The 18,720-nt window shown below is 46.0% G+C and overlaps 1 protein-coding gene and 1 pseudogene across 2 annotated transcripts in view; one reads left to right on the plus strand and one right to left on the minus strand.

The window, feature by feature from the left end:
• LOC119572400 (THO complex subunit 2-like) overlaps positions 1 to 18,720 on the minus strand; it is a 55,356-nt gene that overhangs the window by 9,436 nt on the left and 27,200 nt on the right. The window lies entirely within an intron of this gene.
• LOC119572402 lies at positions 1,953 to 2,833 on the plus strand (annotated as a pseudogene).

The raw sequence follows: 18,720 nt of genomic DNA on the forward strand, positions 1-18,720 counted from the left end.
GCTTCGATCTTTGATGGGGGTCCTTTTTTTTTTTTGCCAATTTAGAGAAGGATTCTGCTTTGTGAGGGTGTTGTGGGATTATTAAATTTTTAAAAATGCTGGTGTGCACCCCGTAATTCGACCCCCAGGGAAGGGTGCAGGATGCCTGCCTTGCAGACTTTTAAACTACATGGTAAGCCCCTTCCCTGGAGATTCAAACAGGGAGTGGTTGGTACATCTAATGCAGGCTTAATTACAATTTAAAACAGAATTCCTTGTGTGGCGGGGCGCCCCCCCCCCCCCCCCCCCCTGGGAAAGTGCCCAACCCAACTTGGAATGTCAACCATCACAACTGTCATTTCACAATTGCTTAAAACTCTTTGACTACAGGAAGGTCAGGATTACCAACTTGGCAAAGGGTAATGGATGATGGTAAACTTCAAATCCCCCCAAAACACACACAAATAATTTGAAAATTATTTATGTACATATAATTGTATAAACCTATATTGTGTATTTATATACGTAGGCCTACATATTTGAAGGAGGGCGCACCCAAATTACTGAATTTGCGGTTATTAAATGACTCGTTTTCTGGGGGCATGTAGGTCTGTCGCCAACCCATGGTGCTGACAAAATTCCTATTCCTATATATATATGGGATGAGTAATTAATATATGATTATTGTAATTACTGAAATCTGTAATACATAGAAACAACTGTTGGGAAGCTTCATGTGGTACCAACCTCCCAAAATGGTGCAACATTAAGTTTTCAAAAAATGGTTGTATGTTTCTTTGTCATATAGTAAATAGAGCCATATAATATATTTTAAATAACATTAAAAATTATAATATCATTTTTTGCAAAAACTGATTATGTTCTAAAGTATCTGGACTAGCTGCCCCACTTTTGTTCCAATACTATGCACAGCAGGGCATTTTGTCATTTCATGGTAAATGTATGTGAGGTTTTTATGGACTTTGTCTTTGGCGATTATGCAGTGGATATTTTGTACATTTTGCTGTAAACATGAGGCTGCAGCAGCGGTACCTGTTTTACGAATATTTCTTATGCTTTTTAAGATGGCAGTGTCCATTTCCCCTCTTAGTCTGAGTGACACGTCCCTGATTTTTCTTTTATTTGTGGCAGATTATTTCCTGTATGGTGACTGCAACTCTGTCCTCTACAAGGATATCATCTTCAATTTCCCCTAGCAGTGTGTGTGTGTATTTTAAATTAATCCATGATTAACTTTATTGGTAACTTTTTATGGTACAACCCACTGTGCCAGGACAAATTTAAGATTTTCGTTAAGAGGACATGGGTACAGGGCTATGTTGCTGGATATGCTAACCTCCCTTTGGGCAGTGCCAAAGGCATACCCAATCACTGCGAAAAACGGATTTTTTAATGTATTTTCTGATGTGGTGTTAGGACTTGGTCTTGTGAGGGGCGTCTTTACTTTTAAAATACCACATTAATAAAAAAAATAAATAATAATAATAAATTAGAATTGACACAGAAAAGGGGACATGAAAAGCCTTTTTTCACCTAATTTGATTATCTAATTATTTTTTTTTGTAAGAAATTGTCTCAAATGCCTTTTAATGTGGATATCCACCCAGCCCCTAAAAGTAGGGTTAGACTTAATGGAAAAGCATGTATGGCACAGCAAAATATACACACTTAGTGGGGGTAAGCCTGTTTCCCCCGGCACTTTTGATTTTTAGCCCAATGAGTGTGCCATGTCTGGTTTGGGTTTTAGTATGGAGAATTGCCTTTCACCATGGGTTAATGCTGCATAAGGGAGGGGAGTGTGTCATTTTTATATAAACATGTACCCAAAGATGTCGCAAAATATTTTTATGAAAAACACTTAGCAATATTTATTACGGTTCTTTTTGATTTTGAATGCTTTTTGTCTTTTTAGTTAAATAAGGGAAAGGAAAATAAAACCCTTATACATTTTAAGGCCAAAATGAATCGGGAAAAGCTAGCAAGGATGCAGCAGCAGGTGCGCATTGGTGGTAAGGGTAGTGTGCGAAGGAAGAAGAAGATTGTACACCGCTCCTCTGCCACCGATGACAAGAATTACAGAGCTCCCTCAAGAAGCTCACAGTCAATAACATTTCTGGTATTGAGGAGGTATGTATTGTACTTTTGTAGATTGTCAAGAGTTAGTCTGTGAGTGGCAATATGTAATTTAATTTAATCCAAAGTTAATAAAACTATTTGCATTTAATAGAATTGGCTTTCCACTCTAAACTTTTTTTTAGCTATAGTTACTCTTACCTCCTTTTTGGGCCCCCTCCCATTTTCCTCAGTTTTTAAAATCTTTTTCAGGTAAACATGATCAAGGACGATGGAACAGTCATTCATTTCAACAACCCCAAGGTCCGGGCCCCTCCCTAAATGCCAAACCTTTGCTGTGTCTGGGCCCGCAGACAACAAACAGATCACAGAAATGCTCCCGGGCATCCTAACCACTTGGGTGCAGAAGGCTTCAACCACCCCAAGCGACTTGCCTCATCCGTAAATGCTTGTAATATTTTTGTTCTTATTTTGTGGAAGTTTACATATATGTAGGGAATCAATTACCATAGAAACCTTTACTGTACATTAATTTTTACAAGAACCCTCATTCTTATTGATGAATGATCTGTAAATGTATCAAAAAAAGATATCTTGTTTTTATTGACAAAAACATGATACTCTGTATGTGTGCCTTTTATTTCAATGCAAATAAATTTTTAAAGCAGGTAGTGTACCTTCTGGAGGTGCTGATGATGATGACGACGATGTCCCAGAGCTTGTTGAAGACTTGAAGCACTAGCAAGACAGAGACAGTGAGTGCAAAATGCAAAAATTTTTACTATACACTGAAAATGAATTGCCTTGGGGGTTGGAAATTTTGCCACAATACAAGACATATTACATCAATGGTTGACAATGTTTGGAACCCATGTTCAGGATAATACTTTTTTTATGCCAACTTTGGTTTTTATTTTGATCATGGCTTTCAGTAATACAGGGTTAAAGAATTTTTAATTCTATATAATTTTATACCATGTCAGTAGGTTATGAAATGGCAATGATAAATTAATAGCATTGTTCTGATGCAATAAAAGGCCAAGTTAAAAACCCTCTTATGAAGCAAGGACTCTGACTGAGTCAGCTGAGAAGGGGTGATGGGGTGGGGGCCCAGGACCAGTGCTCTACTAAATGTGCTATGCCACACATATAATCCTAAATATAATTAAAGCATTGTTATTAAATGCAAAATATTCACCTGATTCAAATGTTACTACTTGTTTTGTCCATCTTATGATTTATTGGAAACCCCTATTCATAGCCTCAAATATACCTTTTCCACATTTATAGTAAATAGTTGGTCTGAGGTGCACACAATCTTCTAAAACATTTGGATCTAAACATTTATCTGTTTAGATCCAAATGCTGGTGTGTAAAAGCTTTCTTTATGCAATTTATATTGCCCAGGTAAAGATGTCCAGCTTATAGTGAAGGCTCTATTATCACTTACTTTTCATTATTAGCTTCAAGGATCTTTGCTGACCATAATGAGGTGTTGTTTTAAGCCACTCAAAGCCAGATACATCCTATCTTGGTGAAACTATCACCAACATTGGGGGATGTCCAGTTGAGTGTGGTAAAACCTGCTTTTAATTGCATTGTAAAACATTGCTTAATATGGCCCTGCTTTGTTCATTGAGGAAAAATGGCCCTCTAAAAGTAGGCACAAGATCTCAGGCACATGCCCTTGGTATGACAGTGAGGATCCTGTCATGAGTGGATTAAACCAATGAGGTGCATCTCTGATTCCTCAAATTCTGCCCAAACACACATTGGGGGCCTGTAGACTATATGCATTTAAATGGTTTTTAAAATTACCCCTCCCCCTTCTACGTTTTTTGTGATTATCCCTGCACATGTCAAGATTGGTTGAGTATATTTACCTATATATTATTAATTATTTTTTTCTGACTGAGAAAAAGGTGACATCTAGTGGGAAACCCAGGCAGAGAATTGTAATACTAGAAATGAACACAATTGCATGCCAAAGTGCAATGCCAAAATTGTATATTTCCATATTATTCCATCCTCATCTATATCCTAATCCTTTCTAGGTACTTGTATCTAAGACAGTGAGTGACATGGAAGCTTTTTTTATATTGGAATTAAAAGTTTTTTGTATGTTTTGGGGCAGTGTTTTATAAAGAACAGCAAAACCAGTGTTGATTTATTGTCTTTTTAGTGTGATATGATCCAGAGAGGAAGTCTAAGAAATGCCTGTCATTAAAGTAACTGATTAGTTTGTGTGAAGCATTTATTTGTTTATTGAAATGCTATTGGATTTTTAAGATGAATTTACACACACACCCCACACACACACACCACAACACACACACACACACACCCCACACACACACACACACACACACACACACACACACACACCCCAAACACACAACACACACATTAGCATATACAGCTACAGTTTAAGATTGGAACTGTATTATTTTTTGGGGTTAAAAGTAGTGATAAATATGTATCACAGAAAAAAAAAATCCCTTGCTATGGCATTGCAAGATGGTTAGTTTACAGTTCATGACCATCAAATATATGCCTGGAGACAAATGCCAGACCTTATTGTATTTTAAATTATCCTTTATTGATTTTCCCCAAAACTCCATCTCATATCTTTGCAAAATGCAGAGGCCAAGAAATCTGCAGTTGCTGGTGAGAGTAAAGAGGCAGATGATGATGTACCCGAGTTGATTTAGGTCGAACCACTCCTGCCAAAGATATAAGGTAGAAGCCCCTGCTAAAGAAGAAAAGATGTGCACCTGCCAAAGAGAAAGGGCGAGACTTTCCCGCTCCTGCTAAAGGAAGAAAACCAAAGGAAGAGGCTCCTGAAAAGCAGGCCCCCCAAAAAACAAGAAAAAGGTGCAAAGGGGGAGCCTAAGAAGGAAGCCCCTGCCCCTGCAAAGGAGGAACCTAAGAAGGAAGCCCCAGCCCCTGCCCCAGCAAAGGAGGAACCTAAAAGGAAACCCTGCCCACAAGAAGAAGCCCCTGCCCCCGCCCCCACAAGGAGGAACCTAAGAAGGAAGCCCCTGCCCCTGCCCCGCAAAGGAGGGAAACCCAAGAAGGAAGCCCCGCCCCTGCCCCTGCCCCACAAGGAGGAACCTAAAAAAGGGAAACCCCTGCCCCTGCCCAAAAAAGGAACCCCAGCCCTGCCCCAGCAAAAAAGGAAGCCCCAGCCCTGCCCCAGCAAGAAGGAAGCCCCGCCCCTGCCCCAGCAAAGGGGGCCTAAGAAGGAAGCCCCACCCCTGCCCCAGCAAAGGAGGAAACCCTAAAAAGGGAAGCCCCACCCCCTGCCCCTCCCCCACAAAGGAGGAACCTAAAAAAGAACCCCCTCCCCCAGCAAAGGGGAACCCAAAAGAACCCCCTCCCCCAGCAAAGGGGGAACCCCAAAAGAGCCCCTGCCCCTGCAAAGGACAGCCCAAGAAGGAACCCCCTCCCTGCCCAGAAAAGGAGGAACCAAGAAAAAAGCTCCCCTGTTTCTGCTCCAGCCCAACCCCTTTTTCTGCTCCACCCAAGCCCCTCCCTGCCCTATGCCCGGCACAGCTAAGGCCCCCCAGCCCCGCCCTGCCCCTGCTCAAACCACCCCACCCCAGCAAAGGTTCCTCCCCCTCCTCGGACCGCCCCTCCCCCCCTGCCCCACTCAAGCCCCAGCCCAGCCCCTGCCCCTGCCCCACTCAAGCCCCACACCCACCTCAAAGGTTCCTCCCCCTGCCCAGGCACCACCTCAGCAAAGGCCCTGCCCCTGCCCAGGCACCAGCTCCCCCCTCCCCCTGCTCGAGACCAGCCCCCACCCCTGAAAAGGGTTTTCCTGCCCCGCCGGCACCACCCACCCCCGCCCAGGCACCACTCCAGCCCCTCCCCCTGCCCCTGCCCAGGCCCCACTCCAGCCCCGCCCCTGCCCAGGCCCGCCCCACCCCTCCCCCTCTGTCCACCCCAGCCCCAGCCCAAGACCTACCCCTCTGCCCCTGCCCTGCCCCTACTAAAACACCTCCCCTGGTGGTCAGCCAAAACCCCGGCCAAAAAACAAAAGGGGCAGGGGAAGTAGGTACGTTGCTTGTGGACCAAACGCAAAGGCTGTGTGGGTTTGATCCCTAGAAAAAAAACTACGTAGTGGATTTAACAATTTTTGCAACAGTGTGTAAAATGCATGGGTTTTTCTCCCAATTTTTCGGACACCACCATGGAAACTAACATTTAAAATTTAATCTGTTCTGTGTTTTTTCTATAAAAATTTTAAGAACATTTGAGTTCAAGATGTGATTGTTTCGTATTGATGGCATGCTTTTTTTCTTTTGAGAATACCAAAACTAAACTTAATTTTATTTTTTTACAGGGTTTTAACTAACTATGTTTTATTATTTTTTCTATCCATTTATTTTTTAAAAATTTTAAGAATTTTGCAAATAAGGGGTACATGTTGACCCCAACTCTTATTTTCATTTATTTTCATTTTCCACTATTTCATTTTTTCTGAGGTTTTACTTTTTTTTTTAGCTGAAAAACCTGCATAACAGAGATGAGGGAAAGGAAGAGGGTAAATCAAAGGGGGTCAAAGACGATGAAGAGAAACCCGAAAAGAAGATAAAGAGGAAAAAAGACGGAAGTCGAATGACTGATGCTCTCGGCCCCTAAAGCGCCACAGGGGGTAGTGTTCACAGATTTCCCGGTGTTGTCCCCCTTTCAGGGCCCATGAACTCTCCCCGAGAAAAAAAAATAAAAAAATCCTCTCCATTATTATGGTCCTCCTCTCTCTCTCTCTTTTTCTCTGTCTCTCTCTTGTGCCCAAAGACAAGCTAAACCTTAGGATCCCCCTTTTGTCTTGGCGTGACTTGTTCTTGTTTTTAGCCGTTCTTTTGATACTTCATCGTTTTTTGTTATATAAAAAATTTCTCTTTGATAATGCATAAAAAAACTTGTATCTCTCCACCCTGTTTTTTCTTGTATTAAATAAAAGAAATGCTAATTCAGTCAAGTGACTGTCGATTACGCAGGATTTGTATCGACCTTGGGAACATTAAGAAAATTAAAATAAAATAAATATTTGGTTTTTTATTTGCTATGCTTTTTATTTTTTTTCAAGTGAACGGGGATTGAGATAAGTGCATCCCTTCTTTTTATCCCTTTTTTCACAATTTCTGACACATCGGTAGTGTTTGCAAAACCCTTTAATTAAAAATCTTGCTTTCTGATACTTTTTACTCTTATCTTCTGTTGAAATATTCTCAAGTGCTTTTAAGCATGATCGAACCATTTCCCCCGAAAAGAAATGTACGAAAGTGCTTAGTGTTTTTCTGCTTTTTTTCAAGGGGTAAAAAATTATATTTTTTATAATTACGTTTGGGAAAAGGTTTCTTAAAATTTATGTTTATGTAAAACTCCAACAAAAAGTTTTGGAGGTATTTTATTTTAAAATTAATATAACACAATAAAACAAATTTGTAGGAAAAAAAATATCAGTGCACATTTGCTGTACTTGCTGATTAATAAACTAAAATTTTTCTAGAAATTCTAATGTTAAAGGATTTATTAAAATTTTTTAAGGGGTTTCCCTAAAACCCCGGTACAAAATCTGGGAATTAATTGCAGTCGAAAACTCAGACTTATGAAATTTTCTGGTTTTAATGTAAAAATCAAAAACCCCTGAGCTATGCAAAAGAAAAAAGTTATTATCTAAAATTAAAAAACCCTATTTGGTCAACCCATTAAAAAAATTGGTAGCAAAATTTAAAATATAGGTTAAAAGATACTGTTGTTTAAGGGTTTAATAAGTATTTAAACCCTTTACATATCTATCTGGCTAAACACTTGGATAAAAATCATTGAATTGTGTAGTCGCGGAAAAAGGAATATTGCACAGGACTCCACACAGGATTAAAGTGCCCTGATTTTATTCATCCAAATTTTTTTTTTCTTTACTCTCAATACTTAACATTCCTTGTTTTTTCATCCAAGTCATTTTTTTAGTTTTTTTTTTTCCTCCTCTCTTTTCTTCTTTCTATTCTCGTGTCCTTCGTAACTTCTCTTTACTTTTTCTCATCATCATTCTCCCTCTACTCCAATTTTCTCCCTCTCTCTCTCTCTCTCTCTTCTCTCTCTCTCTCTCTCTCCTCTTTCCTTTTTTCCTTCCTCTCTCTCTCTCTCTCTCTTCCCTCAGTCACTCACTCACCACTCACTCACTCCTTCTCTCCTCTCTTCTCTCCTACTCCCCCCCCTCCTCACTTCTCTCTCTCTCTCTCTCTCTCTCACTCCACCCCCTCTCTCTCTCTCCCTCCCCCCTTCCCTCTCTCTCTCTCTCCCCCACTCTCTCTCTCCCCCCTCACTCTCTCTCTCTCCCCTCACTCTCTCTCCCCTCTCCCCGCACTCTCTCTCTCCTTCCCTCACTCTCTCCTCTCTCTCTCTCCCCCCTACTCTCTCTCTCCCCCCTCACTCTCTATCTCTCCCCCTCCCTCTCTCATCTTCCCCCTCTCTTCTCTATCCCCCTCTCTCTCTCTCTCTCCCCTTTCTCTCCCTCTCTCCTCTCTCTCTCTCTCTCTTTCTCTCTCTCCCTACTTCCTCTCCCTCTCTCTCACTCCCCCCCCCTCCCCCCACTCTCTCTCTCCCCCTTCCTCCCCCCTCACTCTCTCTCTCTCTCTCTCCCTCACACTCTCTCCCCCCACCTCTCTCTCCCTCTCTTTTTCTCTCACACTCTCTCCTCTCCCAATCTCTCTCTCTCCCACCTCTCTCTCTCTCTCTCTTCCCACCTCTCTCTCTCTCTCTTCCTCTCCTCTCTCTCCCTCCCTCTTCCCCCTCTCTTCTCTCTTTTTCCCCCACTCCTTCTCTCTCTCACACATTTCCTCCCCCCCCCCCACTCTCTCTCCCCCCCCTCACCTTCTCTCTCTCTCCCCCTCATCTACTATCCTCCCCTCACTCTCACCTCTCTCTCCCCTCCTCTCTCTCTCTCCCTCACCCCTCTCTCTCCCCCTTCACTCTCTCTCTCTCTTCCTCTCCCTCCCCCTCACCTCTCTCTCTCCCCCCTCACTCTCTCTCTCCCCCCCCTCTCTCTCTCTATCTCTCTCCCTCACTTCTCTATCTCTCTCCCTCCCTCTCTTCTACTCTCTCCCTCACTCTCTTCTCTCCCCTCACTCTCTCCTCTCCCCCCCCTCTTCTTCTCTCTATCTCTCCCCCTGTCTCTCTCTCTCTATCTCTCTCCCCCACTCTCTCTTCTCTATCTCTCCCCTTACTCCTCCTTCTCTCTCCCTCCCTCTCTCTCTCTCCCTCACTCTCTCTCTCCTCACTCTCTCTCTTCCCCCTCACTCTCTCTCTCTCCCTCACTCCTCTCTCTCTCCCCCCCTCCTCTTTCTCCTTCACCCTCTCTCTCTTTCTCTCACTCTCTCTCTTTCTCTCACTCTCTCTCTCTCTCCCTCACTCACTCTCTCCCTCTCCCTCCCCACTCTCTCTCTCTCTATCTCCCTCCCCTCACTCTCTCTCTCTCTCTCTCTCCCTCCCTCTCTCTCTCTCCCCCTCACTCTCTCTCTCTCTCCCTCACTCTCTCTCTCTTCCTCACTTCTCTCTCTCCCTCATACCCCTTCTCTCTCTCTCTCCCTCACTCTCTCCTCTCTCTCTCTCTCTCTCCGTCTCTCTCTCCCCCCCTCACTCTCTCTCTCCCCCTCCCCCTCCCCCCCTCTCCCTCTCCCCATCTTTCTCTCTCTTTCTTCACTTCTCTCTTTTCTCTCTCTTCTCCTCTCTCCACCTCTCTCTCACCCCCTCCCCCTCTCTCTTCCTCCCTCCCTCTCTCTCCCCTTCCCCTTCCTCCCTCTTTCTCTCCCCCCTCCCTTCTCTCTCTCTCTTTCCCCCCCTCCTCCCCTTCCCCCCTCCCTCTCCTCTCTCTCCCTCTCCCCCTTCTCTCTCTCCCCCCTCACTCTCTTTTCCTCCCCCTCACCTCTTTCTCTTCCCTCTCTTTCTCCCTCCCTCCTCTCTCTCTCTCTCTCTCTCTCTCCCCTCTCCCCCTCACTCCTCTCTTCTCCTCTCTCTCCTCTCTCTCTCCCCTCACTCTCTCTCTCTCTCTCTCCTCTCTCTCTTCCCCATCTCTCTCTCCTCTCCCTCTCTCTCTCCTCTCCCTCACTCCTCTCTCTCTCTCTCTCCCTCCTCCTCTCTATTCTCTCCCCCACTCTCTCTTCTCTCCCCTTCACTCTCTCTCTCTCCCCCTACTCCCCCTCCTCTCTCCTCTCTCTCTCCCTCACTCTCTCTCTCTCTAAACCTCTCTTCTCTCTTCCCCCTCACTCTCTCTCTTCTCCCTCTCTCTCTCTCTCTCTCTGAAAAAAGGCTTCATCCTTAAAAATGGAACAGAGGGTGTTATCTTTTTAACGGTTTGACTTTTTATTTCTGGGGTTTGATACCCCAGTAAAAACCACAAGATGTTAGTTAAATCGGCCGCGGGGAGGTCACGGTCAGCTGTGGAGGGGGGTCGGAGCGCCCAAACCCCGGTGGTTAAAGTTTGCAGGGGAACTCCCGGGTAAACGAGGTCAAAAATAAAATGTATCCCCCTGTAGGGGGTTCTTATTTGGGCTTTATCCCGTGGCGCCACGGGCCACTGGGGAATTACCCATCCTGTCGGGTGCCCTTTTTTGCCCGGCCCCACTCGCGCCCCCCTCGAGGCCCCTTCAGGGGGACCTAATTTGGGCTGTCGTCCGTTCTCGTGCGGCGCCCCTGGTCCTTTTTTCGTGGTTCTCGTCCCTGTCGTCCAAATCCCCCCTGGTCCTCTTTAAACTGTCCTCCTCGTTAAACCGTCCTCAAAAATCTCGCAAAAGGTCCCCTTTGACTTCGGATTCGCTTACCCCTCGTATCCGGGCCCCAGCCTAACCGGGGGCGCCCCTCGCCAACGTCCTCAAGATCCGTCCCCGGTCCTTTGCTCCAAACCTTCTAATCTTCTCCGGATTACGGGGGTCGGGGCAGGGGGGCATCTCGGGGCTGCTGATTCTCGCTACGAGCTCCTGGAGTTGACCGATCTGCAGGCGTCCGCCAGGGGACAGCATTTTGGGGGGATGTACCGCGGGAAAGGGCTGGTTCGCTGGATGACGGGGGGTCGGCAGCAACACCTTTTTTGACAAAATCCTGGTCCGTGGGCTATGGGGATCTTTGATACGTCCTTTTACAGCATCCTAAGGGGCCTCCTCGGTGCCGTGTCGGTCCGATGCAATATAAAATCGGGGAGCCAGTCATACACGTAAGGGCCAGAGTAAGAAAAGAAAGGCAACAAGAAATGGGTGGAATTACCCCTAGCCGGGTTTTCTAACAATTTGGGTTTTTAAGTTGGGTTTTTAAAATTTTTTTTCTTTTTTTCTTTTGTGTTTTATTTTTTACAAAAAGGGAAAAAAGAAAAAAGAAAGGGGAATGTCAGTACGGGCCGCATAGACCTTTGAACTCCCAAAACCCCTCTGATAGATTGAGAGTTGATAAGGGAAGACATCGGGGATCCGCGAAAATCTATTTTTAAACCCTAGTGCACCAGATAAAAAAAGATTAACTTGTACCAGACAGCGCGACAAAAATTTGGGGGTTAAAAAGATAAATCTTTTTCGCCGGCCTAAGACAATGAAAAGGGTCATGTCTTTATCCCCTTTGGGGTGGAGGGCTGAATGTGTGTGTGTATGCGTGTTGAGTGACACTATCGTTAATAAGGGGAAACGAGAGTGCCTCACACAGAGAATGAATCACAACACGAAAATTTGCGTTCACTAAAAAAACTGAAAAATTAGCAATGTAGCTATTTACGTTATTTCAACTACCAATTAATTCAACAATTTAAAGATATCACAGAATGTACGCATGAATAATGGGGACTAAAAAAAATATTCGCCAAATTTTTTTTCAAACAAATTTTCTCGGGGGGAAAAGAAATCTAACTGCCGAGGGACATTTTACTTTGCACGTCAGATTCAAAAAAACTCAATAACGGGGGATCCATCCAAATGCCGAAAATGACTGAAACGCTCGACCGGAAAAAAATCCCGCTCTCTTTTGCGTATCGTAAAGGGCGCTCGCAAAATTCCCGAAGGAAAATAATTCACGAATCCACAAACGTTGGGGGGTACCCCAAAAATGCAAACGACTTCAAGAGGGGAGAAAGGTGTGATTAATAAGCGAAAATGTTCTAGCTTAAACCCTATCCCACATTAAATTTAAAGGACGTAACCCCGGGGCCACCCTCAAAGGGAGCCGAAAGAAAGAATACTTTTTCTCTCGAAAGACGGAGGGCGATCTATTTAGGCGTTTACGCACCCCGGGGGGAATATCGGGCAATTTGTGCACTATGATTGGGGAAGTCCCCTATATCAAATAATGAATTTTAATGAAAATTTTTACATACTTTGTTTTAGCGCCGAAAACGTGTTTACCAAAAAACAAATTTAAAAATGATCACTGACCCTACCCCCGCCCCCCCGACCGGGAAAAAAGAAAGTGAGGTCAGGTCAACCTTTTTCTAATCCCAAAATGACCCAAAAGAAAAAAAAGGAAGGGGCAGGGCGGGCGGAGGGGTTTGGGAAAGAGTAAAAGAAAAATTTGTGATAAGTAAAATCACGAACGCCTTAAATTCGTTGCAGATGAAAAAATATAAAACTTAAAAACGAGAGAAAATATTAATTACTTTAAAAACGAACGAATTCAGTTTATTGTCACATACTCGATCGCACGGAAAAAACATCTGAGTGGAAGAATAATGGGGAACGTGCCCTTTCTTCATTTGCACCTTTTTAACCCAAAAAAAAAAACAACGTTAAACATTATGGGGGAGGAAGGGAAAAAAAATAAGAAAGGGCCCAAACGTGACTTTTTCGTGTTTTTTTTCTTTTGCCATGCTTTTAAACGGGCGAGCGGATTTCTTCGAGATTTGCGTTCATGCTGCGAGCCGGGAAAGGGCGCGCGCCACCCGCCCCATTTGTAGAAGGCTATGCGTATCTCCTTTGTAAAAGGGGAAAAGAGGGTATTAACTTTTTAACGGGTTGACTCTTTTTTTCGGAGTTGATACCACGCGTATAAAACCAAAAAAACTTCTAGTTATAAACAGGCCGCGCGGAGGGCCGGTCAGCTGCCCGGAGAGAGGGGGGAGCTGACCTTAGGCGGTGGTAGCTTTGCACAACTCCCCTCAAACAGGTCGGATAAAAAAGTGACCTCCCCCCCGCTGAGCGGGGGGTTCTTATTTGGGACTTTGGATCCCGTGGAAAACGCCCGTGGTCCCTGGTAAAAGAAAAAGAAAATCCAATCCTGTACGAAAAAGAATTTCCAATCTTATCTTCCCCTCCCTCACTCTCTCTCTCTCTCTGCCTCCCTCAGTCTCTTTCTCTCTCCCTCCCCCCTCTCTCTCCCTCCCCCACTCTCTTCTCTCTCTCCCCCATTCTCTCTCTCCCCTCCCTCCTCACTCTCTCTCTCTCTTCCCCCTCTCTCTCTCCCTCTCTCCCTCTCTCTCTCTCCCCCACTCTTCTCTCTCCCCACTCTCCTCCCTCATTCTCTCCTCCCCTCTCTCTCTCTCACTCTCTCTCTTTCTTGCCCCCCTTGCCCCCCTTCACTCTCTCTATCTCTCCCCCACTCTCTCTTCTCTCTTCTTCCCCCACTCTCCTCTCTTCCCTCATCTATCTCTCTCTCTCCCCCTCTCTCCTCTCTCCCTCACTCTCTCCCTCTCTCCCTCACTCTTTCTCTCTCCCTCCCCCTCTCTCTCCCTCACTCTCTCTCTCTCCCCCACTCTCCTCTCTCTCCCTCCTTTCTATCTCTATCTCTCTCCCTCACACTCTCTCTCTCCCTCAGTCTCTCTCTTCTCCCTCACTCTCTCTCTCTCTTCTATCTCTCCCCCACTCCTCTCTCTCTCTCCCTCACTCTCTCTTCTCTTATTCTCCCTCACTTCTCTCCTTTTCTATCTCTCCCTCACTCCCTCTCTCCCTCACTCTCTCTCTCCTCCCTCCCTCCCTACTCTCTCTTCTTTCCCCTCTCCCCACTCTCTCTCTCCTCCCTCCTCTCTCTCTCTCTCTCCCCCGCTCTTCTTCTCTCTCTCCCTCACTCTCTCTCTCCCCCCACTCTCCCTTCTCTCTCTCTCTCTCTCTCTCCCTCCCCCCCACCTCACTCTTTTCCCCCACCTCACTCTCTCTCTCCACCACACCTCTCTCTCCTCTCCCCCACTCTCCCTCACTCTCCCCCCCCTCCCCCATCACTCTCTCCCCCTCCCCCCTCCCCTTTTCTCTCACTCACTCCTCAACTCTCTCTCTCTCCCCCCTTCACTCTCTCTCTCTCTCTCCCTTCCTCCTCTCTCTCTCTCTTTCTCTTTTCCCCACTCACCTCCCCCCCTCCCCTTCCTCTCTTCCTCCTCCCCTCCTCTCTTTTTCTCTCCCCCCCTCTCTCTCTCTTTCCTCTCCCCCTTCACTCCCTCCCCCTCACTCTCTCTCCCCCCCCCTCTCTTTCTCTTTTCCCTCCCTCCCCACTCCTCTTTCCTACTTTCTCTCTTTCCCTCACCTTCTCCCTCCCCTCAATCTCTCTCTTCTCTCCCCCACACCTCTCTCTCCCTCACTCTCTTTTCCTTTTCCCCCCTCTCTTTTTCTCCCTTCCCATTTTCTCTTTCTCTCTCCCTCGCTTATCTCTCTTCCTCCCCCGCTTCACTCTCTCTTCCCCTCTCCCTCTCTCTTTCCTCTCCCTTTTTTCTCCCCCCCTCTTCTCCTCGCTTTATCTCTCTCTCTCTCTCTCGCTCCTCTTCTCACTCCCCTCGTTTTTTCTCCTACTCCCTGTTCCATCTTCTCTCTCTCTTTGTTCCATCCTCTCGCCTCTCTCATTTCCTCCCTCGTCTCCTTTCATTCTCTCCCCCTCTCTCTTTCCCCCTCTCCCTTCTCTCCTCTCTATCCATCCTCCTTCCCTCTCTCTCCATCCATCCCCCCTCTCTCTCTCCCCTCCATCCCTCTCTCCCTCCCCTCCCCATCCTCCCTCCTCCCCTCCTCTCCTCCATTTATCACTCTCTCTTCTCGTCTCCATCCTCCCCCTCTCTCCTTTCCCCCTCCCTCCCTTCCCCCTTCTTCTCTCTCTCTTTCCCTCTCTTTTCCCCCCTTCTCTCTCCCCCTTCCCTTTCTCTCTCCCCCCTTCCCCCCCCCCTCTCTCTCTCTCTTCTCCCCCTCTCTCTTCCCCCCCCTTTCTCTCCCCTTTCCCCCCTCTCTCCTTTCTCCTCTTTTCTCTCTTTCTCTCTCCTTCCCCTCCCCCCCTTTCTTTTTTAAAACGGGCTCAAAACCCTTTTAAAATAGTTTAGCAGGGTACGTTTGGTATAACGGCGACTCTTTACTGAAAAGAGTACAACATGGGGGAAACACCGAACGAGTTAGGGGTAAAGCGTAAATTGGCGCCACTGTCGGGCCCGACCTGCTGGTGAAGGCTAGGCCGCCCTTACCACGTGGGGAGCTGGACATGAACTTTTGGGGTCAGCGAGTCAGATAAATCGTCATCTACGCCTCACGATTTGAGGGTTTTAAATTGGACTTGGCGATGTGGAAACAGCCACATGGTTTTTGGGTACAGCTTATGTATATGCCATATACTCGCCCCCTACTTCCCCGCCCCCCGCCTCGGGCTTTTTAGTTTGCTTCAGGGGACCTCGGGGCTGGTCATCCATTCTCGCGGGGTTTTTCCGGTGCATCTTTGGGGTTTGCTCTCCCTTTTGTCCTCTCTTTTAGCCTTGGTGAAACTGTTCGTCCTCGATATCCCACACGTCCTTGAGAGTCGCACAGGTCCTCCTTGACTTCGGTTTAGTGTAAATTTCCCCGTAGTCCTCATCCAGGCCTAACTTGCGGCGTCCTCGTCCACAATCCTCACAGATATCTCCAGGGCTTTTTTCGGCAGTGTCATCCCCAATCCCGTAAACTTCACGGGGCACGGGCATCCCCGCAGGGGTTCTCAGGCCCCCTATACCACTGACGAGTCCTTTATTTTACTGGATCTCAGTCGTCCTGGGGCGATGGTACCTGCGCTGGTGGTTCCTGGGCCTTCGCTGGGCTTAGGTTCTCGGCCAGCGCCCGTCCCCATTATGGGGTGGCTTTAAAAAACTGCTCTGACAAAAAATCCCGGTCGCAGGCCATGGCGATTTCTGGGGATGTCCTTCCCACAGCTCCTAGGTGCCTTTATCCTTCGGGCCCCGGGCGGTTATCATCGGGCCGATTGCTATTATAGTGGGAACCAAACATAACATAAGGCCCGATAGTAAGACAAAAAGAAAGACAACAGAGAAGAGGGGGGGGTTTAAATACTACTAGCCAATTATTTTTTTGTTTTATTTTTAAAGTTCATTTTTAATTTTTACTTTTTTTTTTTTGGTTTTTTTTCACAAAAATGAGAAAAAAGGGAGGGGGACGTCATACAAACGCATAGACCCGGGTTTAATACCAACATCTCTATAGATATGAGAGTAATAAGGGAAAAGACAAAAGCATTTGCAAGGATTTGCTTGAAACCTCTTCGCACGAGAAGAAAAAAATGTAATTTTTACTTAAGTATGAGTTTCCTCGTCACGACGGCAAAATCGTGGGCTAAAGAGATACAATCTTACAGAGATCTTAGCCGCAACAAAGACAGCAACAACCCCAATAAAGAAAAGGTTTCAGGTTTTTTTCCTATGGATGAGGGGTGAGTGTGTGGTGTGTGGGGAGCAACAGCAGGTGAATAAAAGGGGAAAGGACCTCACTGGAAAATGATCACAAACACAAGATTGATGTTCATATTAAAAAACTGAGGTAAATTTGCAATGCTACTAATAAATTGTTTCAATACCACATTTAATTCAATATAAATTTGCAGAATGTACGCATTAATGAAAGATGTGAAAAAAAAATTCGCAACTTTTTAGGAAACAAATTTCTTGGGGTCAGAAAATCTGACTGCTGAGGGAGCCATGTCTAGTATGAGTTAACTTCATCGACGGGGATTTTATACCCAAAAGCCATACATTGAAGCGAAAAGAGCCGAAAATCTAAATAACCTGCTCTCTTCGCTTACGGTAATGGCGCTCAAGACATTCCCTATGGGGATCTACTACACGAACACACACTGCTTTGAATTACCCAAAAAAGCAGTGACTTAAAGTTGGTGGAAGGGGGGATTAAAAAGCAAATAATGATTCTATTTTAAACTCTAGCCCTACATTTTTAACGGACATAACTGCAGGTCACCCGACTCAAAGTTGTGATCGAACGATCCCTTTCGGTTTTAGGGAAGGTCGGAGCGGAGTTTTTGGCGTTTCACGAAACCACGGGTTATATGGGCATACCGTGCCTTTGTGGGGGGATCCTAACTTACTAAAAAAATTAAATTTGCTGTAACTTGCATTTTTACCAAAAAAACCCCAAAGGTTAACACATTAGGGGGAAAAGAAAAAAGGGGAAAAAAATAAGAGGCCCCCCCAAAACTTACTTAGTGGTTTTATAGACATGACTTTGGGGAAGGGCGAATTTTTTCTTGGGAAGTTGGCGTTCGTCTGCGAGCCCAAAGGAGCGCGACTCCACTGCCACCAGATTGTAAAACCCATGACCCCCTATAAATGAGCAGTAATGGTAGCAAATTTCAAGGGTCACAACAATGTAAAGGGGGGAACCACCATGTTTTTCTTTAGGGGAAAAGTCTGCGGTCACCATGTGCAATAACATGACCGCGAGCCGGATTGACACAACTGTCGGGTCAGGGGGTCAGAAAATCGCATCTACGCCCCGCTGTTTTTGTTCTAAATTGGGCTTGGGGGCCACGTGGTCTATTTACAGTTATTATATGCCCCTACTCTTTCTCTCTCCTTTCCCCCCCCCCCTCTCTCTCCAAATTTCTCCCTCTCTCCCCTCCCTCCCCTTTCCCTTTCTCCAATTTTTCTCTCTCTCCTCCCTTGTTCCTTTCTCTGTCTCTCCCTTTCCCCTCATCTCTCTCTTTTCCCCCCCCTCCCCCCCCACCGATTATCCTTTTCTCCCTCACTCACCAATTCCTTCTCTCTCTCCCTCCCCCCCCCCCCTCACTCCATCTCACTCCTCCCCCTTTTCCATCTCTCTCCCCTTCCTCATTCGTTCCATCTCTCTTTCCCCCCCTCCCTTCCTCGCTCAATTTTTCTCTCTTGATCCCCCCCTTCCTCTCACTTTTTTCCTTTCTCTCTCCTTCATCTCACTTTTTTTTTCTCCGCTCTCCTTCCCCTACTTTTTTTCTCCCCCTCCCCTCACTCTTCTGTCTCCCCTTTTTTTTTTGGCACCCCCCCAAGTCAGCCTGTTCCCGATGGCTGGGCCCCTTTTGCTGCAGAAAAAACTCTGGATAAGGGGCCAAGAGGACTGCAAGCTGGTCACCTCGGCCCCGAGTATATGGGGCTTGTCAGGTCCAATAATTTTGTTTGACTTTATCGAGGAGTGTGTTTTTGTCTCTGATCTTCAGGATGGAAACTAAGGGGGTTGCGGCACGTTCACTAACTCACTTATTTTGAGAGATAGCAAGCATTAGGTTTTTTCCTGACTAATTTTACTCTCTCCCCTTCCCCCCTCTCTCTTCTCTTCTCTTCTGTCTCTCTCTTCTCCCCCCCCTCTCTCTCTCTTTCTATCTCCCCCCCCTCTCTCTCTCTTTTTTAGCCCCTTTTCTCTCTCTCTTTCTCCTCCCTCCCCCCTCCCCTCTATTTTT

Source organism: Penaeus monodon, chromosome 4 (assembly GCF_015228065.2).
Source record: "Penaeus monodon isolate SGIC_2016 chromosome 4, NSTDA_Pmon_1, whole genome shotgun sequence".
Taxonomy (NCBI): domain Eukaryota; kingdom Metazoa; phylum Arthropoda; class Malacostraca; order Decapoda; family Penaeidae; genus Penaeus; species Penaeus monodon.